Genomic DNA, 14,887 nt, shown 5'->3' with positions numbered 1-14,887 from the left:
TTATCACAATGCTTCTACTGTCAGTTTGTGTAATGCGGTTTCTTGGGTAACATAATCATCCCGGAGTGCCTGAGTTACATTACAATAAAAACAAACATGACTCCCTGCATGTAGATGGCAGGAAAGGCTTTAGAGACAAGCACCCAGCTCCTCTGTCCCCTAAACAGGTGGCTCCTAACAGTAATAACTGTCAAATGTTGGATGGTTGGCTTTTAGTTTAAAATAGTTGTCTCCATAAAAAGTCCAGAATCCTTATCTAAAAGAGCTTTTATGCTGGGTTTGAGGTTCCGAAGCAATAAAGCAAACCAAGATCCATTTAAGACAGACCCAAAATCCAGCTTTAGTAGAGTAATAAAGAAATCACCAAATCCACAACCATTGTAGTGTTGCACCAGAGGACAGCAGAGATTGTAACAATCAATAAAAACAATCACACAAATAGAACATTTACATTAGTTAGCAAGAGCGCTATTTTTCAACATCATTTCAAACTGACTCCTCCTGGCAGTAAGAGATGAGCAAAAGTTTGGTAGTGGTAGTGCAAACTTGGGCTGCCCTATGGATCTGTCAAGCCAGCCCTCTAAAACATAAATATGTCACAGCCCGCTTAAACTGTAACATTTTTTTTTTTAAGATATGGCTGCAACCTCAAAGACTTGACTATTCAGAGTGCATAGCAAAATATGTCCACTCATCCAATGAAATATTTTGTCTTTTGAGATTTGCTGTCTGGAGTCACATGTGAAGATGACAGCACTGCCAGGCATATTCCCTTCTTGCTTCTTTTTTTCCATCCTTCTTCCCTTTGTCTTTTTCGCTTCTTGCGTTTCTTCATTACCCAATCCCGTTGCCTCTGTCTTCTCTCCTCCTTGCCGCTGACCCTCAAAGACAGAGTGCCCTGTTTTGTCTGTCTACTATTGTCCACCAGCACAAGAATACCAATGACCGTCAGCTTAAAGCAATCAATTCCTTCGAGGTAGATCCACTGTTTGCCTGACATCAGCCTCCCTGATTATTGTCTCAGAAAGCCAGCCGATCAATAGCAGCCACCACCTCACCTCCACCACAAAAAGCTGGCATCACACTTAAAGCTCCATCTTTTAAAATGCTCCCACAGTCATCAGCAGTTTGAAACAAGAGGTTCATAGAATCCTGGAATCTTCCTTCAGAACTATTGTGAATAGAGTTGTTAGAAGAGGGATTATCTGTACTCCATTGAATAAAATAACTTAACAGTCGTAAAAGACCTCAGCACGGCCAAAAAAAAAAGCTTTGAAATTTCTAACTTTCTTGGCAGATGAGCCATATTGGCAATGCTACAACAGGGATGCAGTGAACAAATGGGGGCATTAAGATTCCGCCAATGTTCTGCAAATCTGCACTGATGTGCTGGGTTACTGAGGGTGACGTTAAACCACTGAGCAGTAATGGTCTTCAATGGAACTACAATAAAATAATATGATTTTAAAACTTAAAGAAATATTTTTTCCTTCGTTCTGCCAAGAGGTAATATGACTGATTATTTTTCTTCTCCTATGCTTCGAAACATATACTCTACTACCAGTGTTTTACAGTGCGTACCTTTTTTATGGTTTGTTCATGTGCTTGTTTTTTCTGGCATGACATGTAAACTCTTAACTTGCATTTATGAATATAACAGTTTCCAGAAGTACATAACCCATGATTTCCAAACAGCAATGACTCTATAGTCATTGCTGTTTTTAATGCAGTGCTGCCTGAGGGCCTGAAGGTTTCAGTCCTGCAGTATTGGATTGCAGCCTTTATAGGGATTTCTGTGGATACTCTGAATGTTTGAATCTCCAATGCAGTTTGAAATTTAGAAATATTACTATTACTACTATTATTAAATTGCTGAAATGTTTGCCTGCGCAGTCTTTCACAGGATTACAAACTCATACCCATCTTTACATCTTTTCTTCTAGAACTCATCATCCTCAGCACCACTTCAGCTCAGTGGGTGATCAATGACCATGGGCCGAAGAGCAGCGGCCAGGGTTTGAGTCTTTCTTCACTGCTTCACTATACAATAAATGTTAGTCTGAAACCATAACATAAGACTTTTCACTAATCCTAAAAGACATAATTGTAAAATACTCTGTTTCTTACAAAGGTTGACCTTCATTTCACACAAAGTATAAATTTTTTTATGTGGTTATGTGTGATGTCCATAGGCAAACTTGTGTTTGCCTGTTTGTTTATGTGTGCAGGAGCGTGAAGGGGAGCAGCATGGTCTACAAGGCTCATTGTGTATCAACTGGTGACATGTGACTAGGTGAAAGAGCATTCACCAAATCCATGTTTTAACAGAAGCATGGAGCCGCCCTGAGAACACAGAGCACGAAAAACCCCGCAGACCAGCCTTGTCTAAACATTTCTCACTTTGTAACCATCCAAGCTAAATAACCCTCCACTGAGCATTGCTGAATAATTGTGTTTGCCCTGCGTGAAGCCTGCCAGGAGAGCAAAACATTTATAATGAGTCCAGCAGAGCAACATCACACCTCTGAGCTGCAGCAAACCCTAGTCATGCCGTTTGTAACAGCAGAACAGCTAAACAGACGTGTTCAACTTTATAGAACTGTCAGTGCCCGAGGAGAGAGTCCATGTTGATGTACTTGACTCAATGCATAACCGTTTGGCCTCTCAAACAGACAACCACCTTACACGTAAGTTGAGGGTCGGTTTAAATTTCATACCCAAAGACACTGTCAGAGGATTTAATAGTGGTGCTTGCTGGCTTACAGACAGACAGGACAGAAGCATATGTGCAATTCGACAATAACTACACTGTGAGTGTTTTTTGGAAAATATTTAGTGTTCTAAACTGTTAAGTGACAATGATTTACTGCACACAAACCATATGATAACAGGATTATACAGTATTACAAAGTACTTTTCATCACAGCTAAACATTTCTGCAAACACTGCTGCTGTGTTTTACAAACATTCCAGCATGCATTATGAAAACCCGTTTTTGTTGTGTTAAGCACAGTGAGGATTTCATTAATGACCTTTCAACCAACTGGATAGTTGACCTGAGTGAATTAATATTTTATATTAACACTACATGAAATTACCGTGTGCAGCGGGACAGAGGTCACACGTAGTGTTAAATCCACCAAAAATTATTACCTGGCTCGCTTGTTCTTTATTAGCTTCCTGTACAGCTCATTTTTGGCATTCAAGCAGCTGTTTTAACCAGCTGCGAGAAAAGCCAAGCAGCAATCTTCTGAGCTGAAAAATGAAGGCAATACTGAAAGTGCCAAAAACTGAGCTCCATTGAATGACTACCTGAGGCTGGCTCCAAACGTCAATCTTGATAAAATCACATCCAAAAAAAAGCCTTTCAGCAATTTCAGCCCTATACGAAAAAAAAAATCCTCAGGTCTATATATGAAGTTCTAGGAATCTAGCCAAAACATCCAATAAAGGAAACTGGTTTAAACTGAGATGATTTCCCTTTTAAGGTATTTTTCTTGTCCATCTCCGGATTATAATCAACTTGGCTGTTTTTTTCACCAAATGTGAAAATCAGTAAAAAAAAAAATTTTATTACCCACAAGATGGCTCATCTTCAAAACTCCACAACAGTTTACTAGGACATGAGTATCTAGGTTGGTGAAGCAACTGACCTTGATCTGCATTGTTAGCACCCAAGGTCAAAGTTCAACTTGAAAAAAAATTTCAAGAAACCATATTGAGTAATATAATATAAAGGGCACAGAGAGAGTTGTACAACACACCTACTATGTCACGATGATGCCATAACAAACTTTTGTCCTGTCTTCCTCTGTTCACCCCTAATGGCACATGGCCGCTCATCCCTGAGCCTGGTTCTGCCAGAGGTTTCTTCCTGTTAAAAGAGAGTTTTTCTTTGACACTGTTGCCAAGTTCTTGCTCATCTGAGGGTTTTTTCTGTATTATTGTAAATTTCAATATAAAACACCTTCAGGTGACTGTTGTTATGCTATATAAATAAAACTGAACCTAACAAAAGACAACAAAGCCTAGTTGAGAAAAAAAGGGGGGGGGGATCAGGGTACAAGAAGCTTTGATGAAGCGTGAAGAATGAGTGAAATGAGCACTGAAAGACAGGAAAAAACCTGCAGTCTGGTAACCAACCATGCCTGACATTCATTAGAATAACCATGGTTCTTCATGCATCTCAGTTTCAGCTAACTGCTTTAGTTGTCCGGAAGGATTCTGAAGATGAACCACTTTCAGTACAAGATGGATACCTACGTCCTAAGACCTAAGATGTGAGATGCATATCTGTACTGAAGTATGGATGTTGCATTATTTCTTTTGAAACATGGACCCCTAACCCTGACTTCATCTACTGGATCTCGCTGATGATATGTTAAGTAAATGTTCCAGAAAGGATCTAATAAAAGATGATATGACCATTAGAGATAGAGATAATGCTAGCTGCAGTCCTTTGGCACCTGCATGAGAAGGGGTGTGATACATCTGTTACAGTGAACCTAAGAGGGCAGAAGAAGATGTGCAGATGCTTTTATCTATCTTTGGACTGCTGTAGCCTTTCCATTAATGTGATGTTATTCAAGTCAGCCTAAAACAGCATTAAAAAAGTGATTGAAATGTTTCTAGATCTGGTACTCCATCCAATACTGCAGTGTGCCAGTTTTCTTTGAAGAGCCGAATATGCCTGTCTTTTCAGTAGCATCTGATATGTGGAAAGGCACGGTTCTCCGTGCATTGTAGCATATATTATTGCAGAAGACAGCAGAAGACTTGGAATTGTTCGGAGATAACAAGATGTCATCTCCTGTAGTGGCTGACATGCTTTTATGCCACGTGGGGACAAAGGGATGCCATTAGGCTTGTTATCTGACAAAACAAAGCCCTGTGTGAAATTAGGTTGCATAGAAATAGTAAAGGCACTTGGATAAGAAATCAGTGGTCCTCCGATGGTATTTTCCTCTCAAACTCATATTATTAGCTTTAAATTAGGTTTAATGCTTTCAGTGCAAGACATAAAGAACCATGTTTCTCCCTACGCAAAAGGAGTGGAGCTCAGAGCAGACAGGATATTTACTGCTTTCATTTTGTTTCGAGACAGCAGCTTATTGCTTATTGTGTTCCATTATTACTGCCTCCAACTGGGGCTAATTTATTTAGATTAAACAGCACTGTTGTTTCTCTAATGCCTTTTGAAAAAACTGGAAAAAAATATCACATTGTCTGTGGTTGGTTGATGAACAAAATATTACCGAGAGATAGTTTTATGAAGCAGCAGAAACCAAGCATTACCAAGTTGATTCCAAAACTGAAGAAAAAGGTCTGTAACAATTATATCTGGGAGGTATTTAGCAGAATAATTTGGCGTTATCAACAAGCACAGTTTTTCATCATTACAAAACAACATGCATCGCTAATAATCTTAATGGCACTTATCCATTCACCAATACACCGAATAAGGAATAACGTAGGATATTTTTGAGGGGGTTGCTACATGACACAGCTTGGATGATGTCTAAGTAGAACCCAAGGCCTGGCACACATAATATATCTTTCAAAATCTTTACAAGGATTATCACATTTGTAGAAACATGATGTGAATTTAATATAAAACATCTTTAAAAGTTCCATATGATTTGTTATTTTGAGATATTTCCCAAGCCTTCTCCAGTATTGATTAGCCTCACATTCCTCTGTGTGTCTTGTCTCTGTCTTAGTTGCCACTTCCTGTTTTACTTTGTTAATGTTTCTCTCTTGTGCTTTGTATCAAGTTTTGTTTCCTGTCTTGTCTTTTTCCCTGATTGTTTTCATCTGTGCCTCATTTTTCCCAGCCGTCATTACCCTATTTTTTATTTTTATTTTAATAGCCTGCCTTATTTTTTTCTTTTGCCTTCTGGACTTCATCAACAACCTCTGTTCAAAGTGTGTTTTGTGTTAAAGGTTGCCTACCTTTGGAGTCTGTGTTTGGATCCTTAAACTGCATTCCCATTTTTTGTTTTAGCACAAATCCCGAGTCACTACTAGCTGGCAGAGCCCAAAAGAAATATTTTTTGAGATGCTTTATGTTTTTTTCCTTTTTTTCGGTTTTGTTTTTCTTCCTGCTTTTATGCTCCTGTCGCTGGTTTATTGTCTTTGATTGGTGTTATGTAAATCTGAAATAAAAAAAACAATCTACAGAAATAAGCCGTCTTGGTGAGATTTTAATTTCAAGTTGCAGAAGGGTCAAAAAACAATACAGAGTACAGCAGTAGTCTGCGTAGTATTTGACAGAGAATGATAATCACAGTATCATTTTAAGGAGCAAGTCATCTACTGGCCATGGTCATAGAAAAGTCTAAATGTACAACTTATTCTTTGTGTGGAACAGACAGGGTCATCTTAAAATGAAGGATTATTCAAAGGCAAATCATTAAACTGTGAAGCCTTTCCATCTACCCATAAGAACAGGATAACAAAATACTGAGAAGTTTAAATTCTTAAAGACTTCCATCACACTGGCAAATGTCTCATATGTGAAGTATAGACTTCATAATCTAGCTTCACCCGACTTCATTTAGAGATTATTTGTACTGCCTTAGCTAAGTTTTTCCAGACAGAAACAGTAGTTTTGCTTTCATCCATTTCCTTTTGCTTGTTCTTGATTTTTTGTGCCCTTAGCCTTTTTCTCATCTTATGTGCCTTCCATCTGTAATTTTTGCAGATTATTTTTTTTATCATTTTTTTATTTTATCATATTGTTTTTCCTTCATTCTGCTCATCTGTATTGGTTGCTTTAAACTAATGTATATCGTGCTTTATCTAGTATTTTGGGGTTTCCCTATATTTGAGTTCATTCTGCTGCTCATGACAAAGATTTCCGGATTTGAACCAAACCCAAAGTATGGACACGACTTAGTCAACATGGATTGGAAAAGAAAAATAATCCCAAGTAGAGGTAGTACAATAAAGCACCAGAGTCACAATATTACAGATCAAAACTGATACAGTTTTTGGCTGAAGTCATGAACGAACTGATGACTTGTGAGTCTAGACTCCACAATATTTTTAAAGTTTATCATCACAAAAGTCACCTGTGAGTCAGAAAAATCCCAGATACACTTTGTACGACATCATTAAGCAATTCTAAGGAAAAAAAATGTAAACAGATGATGAAAATCAAAGTGCTGTATTTTTACAGCTGTACACAGCTGAGTTAGAAAAACGACATGCAGGTGAGAGAACCACTTTAGAACCAGCTATGTAGAACCCAAATTTCTACATAGCTAGACATCTACCCAGTGCAACATTGGCTTATATCATAGGACACTATGTAGATAAAACCATCACCTGTTTGTTACTGACCAAAAAAGGTTGGGTTATTATCATGTCATCTGAACCATGCATACTAATGCTGACAATGCAGCTATATGTCCAGCACTGGTGTCACCCTTTAACAGTGCCTTACATTAAACACGTGGTGGTGACAGTGCACCCTTAGCATCCTGAAAGATTCCTTATGAAAAAATTCCTTATGATCTTGAAAGTGTGTGCTTGCCTTTAGGAACGCAGACTGACTCCACAAGGCCTCATAAAGCTCCTCTAAAAGTCAGAGGATAGATTTTCATTCTTTGAACCCAGATTGATATCTCCTTCCTCACGCTGAAACTCCTGACCAAGAATCTCGAGGTTAAAAAATAAACAGTGTGAGTAGAAATTCAACACAACACACACCTCAACCTGACTCTTTCACCTCAGAGGGCCTCAGCTTTCCTCACTCAGTTTTGAATTTTGTGTGCTGTGTGGCTGCATTACTTACCGGAAGGAATGAATCAATCAGCATTTTGGGGTAACTCTTCTGTCGAAAACAAGCCATCTATTTGCTGTTTGCATTGTCAGCTTCACTGTATTATTTGAAGTTCTTCACTGTGGGTGAAGTGCACTGAATTTTACTCTGTCGGAATAAATAAAAACTATGTATTTCAGATACAACTGGATAAACAACAAACAGAGACTTTTTCTAGGACTTCTTTCCTATCTGTTTTTCTCTCCTTGAGTCTGTAACCGTCTGTGTCTAAACATAAAAAACAGCACTTGAAAATAATCCCTTAGACCCAGGAGCAGCGCACACAGCACAGAAGGGGGTTTTTGATTTTATGCCATGAATAGGTAATGGCAGGGATGCATTTCACTCAGACAAACAAGTCCTCCAACTAAAATCATATCAGTTGTTTGTTCATGAAATGACCCATATAAGAATGCCTGAAATGATATGAGTGTTTCAACTTCACAAAAGCAAAACAAAGTCTGTACTAGGAGTTTGCTCCGTCATGCATAAAGGTTGTGAAAGAGATCATGGTCTGGCTTAAAAAAGAACAACCTTTTAAGTCAAAATAACATTTTAGATTGGTTCATATGGACACTAGAGGCCGATTAACTTAGTAACAGCTTGCACAAATTCCTTATGGGTTTATTTTCTAGGAGAGGACAATCTCCAAGCAGAACAACTCATTCTGCCAGTGTCAGGTTTGGTCACTTTAGACAGAATACTTGAAAGGAGGCGATATTAATCTTTTCAGCATCTTAAACATGGGGAAACTCTGCTACACGCACAGCAGAGGGCTTTAATCTAGATCTCCTCACTGCAGATGATCATTCTGCGTTGATGACGACTGTGGCTTCAAAACGTTACACATCAGTGGATAACACAATTAAGGGCATTTGCTAACCATCAGAAGCCCCTAAAAATACTATAACTAACTTTGTGGGTATATTATGTATTAATCTTCTGCAGTAGCAGCTAATGTTAGCATAATTAAAATACACATTTGGTTTGCCAGTAGCAAACCTAATATGTACATTGACACAGTCTTAAACTCTAGCCAAAACCTACTAAACCCTAAGAGACTTAAGTGACATCACATGATAACCAACTGGACCAGCTGCCTGCAATGAATATTGTCAGATTCCTGCTTTGCAAATAGTGAGGCTGTTTTTGTCAAAAAAAAGCATCATAAGGTGAAAAACAAATGGTTAATTAATAAGTAAACTCTGTGGTCAATATAATATTTACTTGCCTTCTCCCTGTTTCTTTCTTTAACATTGAGCTCCCTTCAACAGCTGTGCATTTGCTGTTTTTTTTTCTTTTTTAGAGAAATGTGAGGTTACAGAAAGTGAGAAAAATGATTGTGAGGAAACCCCGATGCTCCTTAGTCCATGAATTTGTAGCTTACTCACCATGATCCCTTCTCCTGCCTTTTGTCCTCTTACCCTCCTCACCCCAGCCAGTCACAGCAGATGGCTGCCCCTCCTTGAGCCTGGTTATGAAGGAAGTTTCTTCCTGCTGAAAGGGAGTTTTTCCTTCCCACTGTTGCTTGCTCAAAGAGGTTGTTTGATTGTTGGGTATCTTTCTATTATTGTGGGGTCTTTACCTTACAGCATAAAGTGCTTTGAGGTGACTGCTGGTGCTATATAAATAAAATGTAATGTAATTTAATTTAATTTAATTTAATTACTTCATTTAAATTAATTACTTCATAATGGCATTGTAAAGCGCTTTGGGTGCCTTGAAAAGCGCTATATAAATCCAATCCATTATTATTATTAATATTCATTTGACTTTGTGTATCTCTGACTATGTCACATTAGCAGCTGTAGCTGATTTTGTGTGTTTCTGTCACTGAATGGGATTTGTCATAAAAATATTTGATCAAAAACAACAACAAGACATTTTACTAAGTAAGCATTATTAATATTATGTTTCCATTTAGCTGAAATGCCTTGCTTTGGTTTTATTATTTTTGTTTGTTGACTGATCACAGTATTGCAGCAGTTATTGAATTACTTCCCTTTTGGTTGGGAAATTTTAAAAAGTGCTTCTGTAAATTAAAATCTTTCTTATTATTTTTAACCTGAGCAAAAGCTATTTAAACAAGCTCAAATGACACTGTTCAGTACAATAATCTAATATTACTAAACAAAAGCCTAATAAGATTTAACATTGGTCATCTTCTTTTTACACTATAAGGCAATTTCAGTTCCCTTAGAAGATTTTGTGCAAAGGCATGCGCAGTGAAAGGAGTCCTCAAGGCAACACTATGCTGGTATGGTATGTCCACTTTCTTGCTTTAGGTGTTTCCAGGGGCAAAATTACTGACAATGTAACCTTGCAAAAATCAGAACTTAAGAACATCTTAAGCTACAGTTTGTTTTCACTTTTTAATGGACTTTTATTGCTGTGAAAAATTTCACAGACTGAATGTTGTACCAATGGCTTGAGCTGTGTGTGGCGGCAATGAGGGTGTTGTTGCTTACTTCCCGCTTTGCTGTCTCTGAGGACCACCACATACTGTCCCTAATTAAGGCATCCGAGCATGCTAGGTCAATGTTTCCAAAAGGACAGGCAACACAAGATAGGCTTCTCCAGAGTGTTTGTTTCTTTAACACCCTGTTTCACATTCATGCAGCTCTGAATATTTGCACCTAAATGCTTCCTGGTAAGAAGTCTTACTTGTAATTGGCAGCTGGTGAGGTAAGTGCCTCACAAACACATCTGTGATAGCTATTAGGCTAAAGTGTGCCTACAGTATACAGCAGGGCTGATGGCTAAAAACTGTGACCTTAGAGTTGCAGCAGTGATTCCTACAGACTTCCTATCACCCAGGATGTATAGCACACTATCTATATATTACATAGCTTCCTGATATTTCCTCACCATAGTTATAACACATCCCAATAAACTTTGTTTGTAAACATTGTTTATAAATAAAAAAAAGAAACCAGCATATACCACCACTGTGACATCACTGGATCTCACTTGTAGTACATATACAAAAAAAACAATATCACTAAATGAAAAAAGCGTAGGAGAGAAAAGAAGTGAAGCAATATCATACCAGCGCCAGGCCTCAGGCACTTAATACTGGTGGGTGAATTTGGTTGCCAGGGCAACAGAGCATCTAGCATTGCACAAGTGCTTAAATACATTTTTTATGAGACTGTATAAAATGGGGAAAGAAGAGGTGAACGGAGAGCAGTGGTGACACGGGGATCTTGTATAACGGCAGGCACACCATGACAAGTGGAGCAGCAGGTGGGCACGCAGGTCTCCATATCTCTAAACTTTGGACAGTCTCCATGGCACTGTGTTACTCTTATCAATTATAGCAGGATCATGGCATAATCCAGGAAAAATAAATATCCCAAAGGCAATGTAAGCAGGAGGTAACCAGAGAAAATCCCCCGTGTTAATAGCACGTGGAAAGAAAATGAGCTTTTATGTCGTGTTTGTCTGATATACTCATTGGTATGCGTGCTGAAAGTGCAAAAAGGAATGGCTCCTGTGTTGACTTATGGAATTCAGCACAACTATTTTATTCTGAATCTCAAATTATTTACCTGCTTCAAAAGCACAGTGGCTGAAACTGAAATCTTGCATTTAGCCAGCCATCAGTATGTCTGTATCACTGCTGAAGATAATGCCTGCTAATAAAGGTTGTGCTGCATGTCAAAGAGGAAACACGGGCAACAATTTGACATCAAAGAGAGCAGCTCCAGCAGTTTGCAGCAGGTTGGGAGAACTAGGATGAAAGATCACAGCAGCACAGACAAAACAAAGAGAAAGCTGCAGGCCTCTCGCACTTCTAACCTATCAAATTTCCAATTTAACTTGCTCTATTACCGAGCTCCCCCCCTCAAAAAAAAACAGATGTCGGCTTCAAGGTCCTGTGGCGAGATATTTTTGGGTCATATGGTCATATGGTCATCATGCAAAAATCCCTGATATGATCCCAAAAATGGCATCGCCTGGAAAAAGCTTTATTGGGCTGCCTTCCCCTTTCCCTCTTAAATCCATCTCGGATCACCTCCAGTATCAGAAGCACTCAGCTAGCAAGTTGCAATAGGGATGTGAAGATGTTTCCCAGTGGCAAAGATAAAGCTACTAATCCTTTTGCTCACAAAAGATACCGAATAGCTACTTGATGCTGGAGGATAAATATTGTATACAGTATCTAGAGTAAGTGATCTACTTCAGGCTGGCTGAGGCCATATGGTGTTCCACAGGGCCCATACTTCACTTTCACAATTCAGGAAGAGGTGCCCAGGGCTAGGATAAGTAGCTAGAAGGCTCTCAAGTGTTTTTGTGCTCTGTGGATGGATTGTAACCACTTTGAGCAGCTTGTCCTAATATCTGCACCAAACCAGCTGTTGTCCCATGTTTTCAGATCACACCTATGTATTGCGACCCTCTGTCCTGCTTCTTTTCCTCCCGTTCTGATTTGTTGTCCCAAAGGCAATGAGAATGGCATGGTCTATGCAGTACATAATGAGTTTTCTTCCCTTTCTGTACCTCTTTTGTGTTGCTCTCCTTCTTCAGTCTTCACATCTCCTCCCATTGGGATTCACACCGGTCATTGTGTTTAATATATTTAGTATTATTAGGCTAACCCTGCTCGCTTTCTTATAACATTCCAGTCCTCAGCTTTCCCTCCAACCTTTAACTTTATAAGCAGTAACCCAGGCAGAATCATATATTATCCTTCTGCAATGCAAATATTACTGATATCTTGTTTTACCATTGCACAGTTGTGCTGAAATAAACATCTTCGGTCACTCTCTCACATGTGGTTCAGTTCACTTTTTCCAGAGCAGGTAAGAGTTATAGTTTCATCTTCTTGGCAGTTTTATATTTACACACACACACACACACACACACACACACACACACACACACACACACACACACATTTGTAGCTAACATTAATAAAAACACAGCCAAAGTTTGCATAATTTAATGTTTAAAACTGATCAAAAAAGCAATTCACATGTTGCAGATTCCGCTATAAAAGTCACAAAGGTATCATTTTCTGTTCTTTTTCAGATGTTTTAGGCCAACGTGAAGTTCTGAAACACTGTATTAGATTACTGTAATAGATTTTGGCACATGCAATGTGATGCCTGAAGGGAGACAGAACCTCAGACAACAAATACATCAGACCTAGGAGAGGTAAGTGTCAGACAAGCTTTTGAAAAAGTTTAGATCCGCTGATATATTGCTCAGTCTCTGGCCTTGCACTAGTTTCAAAACAACATTTATCTTAAAGCAGGCTCAGGCATACAGTACGTCAAAATCTGCCACAAAGACATCATAGTGATAAACACACATTTTCAAGCCACTCTAGATATGATTAACTGCAGCAAAGATAACAGCTGAAGATTCATTGAGAAATTTAAGACTGGGGCAAAAAAGGGCACTAATCTTGGCAGACTATGAAGCCAAGAACGACTGTAACCATGAAGAGAGGAAACTGCCTTTGAGGAACTGCAGGAAAGGAGACTACACTGAATCGTATCAGATTGTCCAGTCAAGGTTTGCTTACTTTGTCAAAAGATTGAGCCAGCTATTTATTGATAATTTGTTTTCACTTAAGTAATGTGGTTTTATTGGCCACAGATAATGCTTTTAAGTTTTAAAAAATAATAATTTTAAAACTGCAAATATTATGAGATGTGTAAGCATACATTGCCTAAATAAGGCAGATTAGGAGAAAGAAAGGATAAGGCTGATGTTGAGGCTCTGAGACAGCTCACCCACATCCTTTAACCAAGACCACCAGCCCAGAATGCAGGGAGTAGTTGTCTGCTGGAGTAGGATGGTGTGTGCAGGTGCAGCTGTTTGTGAAGCATATGTGGTGCACTATATTACTGAGGTTTATTCTGAGAAGCAGTTGTAAGTTTTGTAGAATGAATTGCATATACAGTTTGACAGTTAGTGTCTGACTGTTTCATATTCAAATCAGATTTCCAAACTAAGTATATACTTACTCCTTCCATGGGAACTAATAGGCTAAGTAGCAGCCAGGTACTTAAATAAAGTTGATTAACTGATTGCAAGCGCAATCACCTCTGTAAAAGCACAGGTTTTGGACATTTTGGAAGAATCAGTCGGGTGTGCCACAATTTTCCCACGTGTGGGCATTCCAGCAACTTCATCCCAAGGTCAGACTACACTATGCAATGCTTAGAGAAACTGCAAACAACCCAACCCCATCACAGACTCTACAGGGCTAATGTAGCATGAAAATGTTGAAGTCAACATAGAGAACATGTTAAAATGTTTAAACTGGGAAAATTTATAATTTAATGAAAAACATTAGCTCAGTTTGACTCAACCAACAAATCATTAAAACTTGACACCACCAGATGTAACGGGACTCAAACCTTTCAAAAAGTTCAGCCTCATCAGTCCAATGACTATTTTCCTATTTTCCTAAAAGTGGGCTCATCAAGATGCTTTTTTGTGAATCTTTATATTTACTCAGGTTTATCTAATATTTTTAACATTTAATACTATTAGTTTGTGCATATATATAATTTGTTTGATGATCTGATACATTTAAGTGTGACAAATATACAACAAATGAAAAAACAGGAAGCATGCAAATATTTTCCCAGCACTGTAGAGCTCACCTAGCATGTCTGGATCCAAATGGGGGAAAAATCTACATTCATCTAACAAGCTGTATAACAAATGTCAGGCGACTCTTTCAAAAGTTGATGAATCTGAATACAAAAGAGAGCCAACTTGTGTAGAGCTGTGGAGAAGAAGAGAAAAAAACAGGCAGAGTCCACGGGGCAGATGTCAAACAACAGGGGAGGAGAGATGGAAGCTAATCCAAGTGAGGATCTCAAGACGTTGCTGCAGAACCTCCATTTTCACCATGAATTAACTGTTTTCTGGCAAAAAACAGTTGCCTAATTTATACACTTAAGTTAAACTTAACTACATAAATTATTTTTTGTCATTTAAAAATATAAATTGAAATGAAATTGGAAATAAATGGACAAATCCCATATGATGTTAGACCCATATTAACTTATAAATCTAGTTATAACATTTTAATTTAGA

This window comes from Oreochromis niloticus, linkage group LG20 (genome assembly GCF_001858045.2).
Source record: "Oreochromis niloticus isolate F11D_XX linkage group LG20, O_niloticus_UMD_NMBU, whole genome shotgun sequence".
Lineage (NCBI taxonomy): Eukaryota > Metazoa > Chordata > Actinopteri > Cichliformes > Cichlidae > Oreochromis > Oreochromis niloticus.
Note: the sequence above shows the minus strand (reverse complement) of the source record.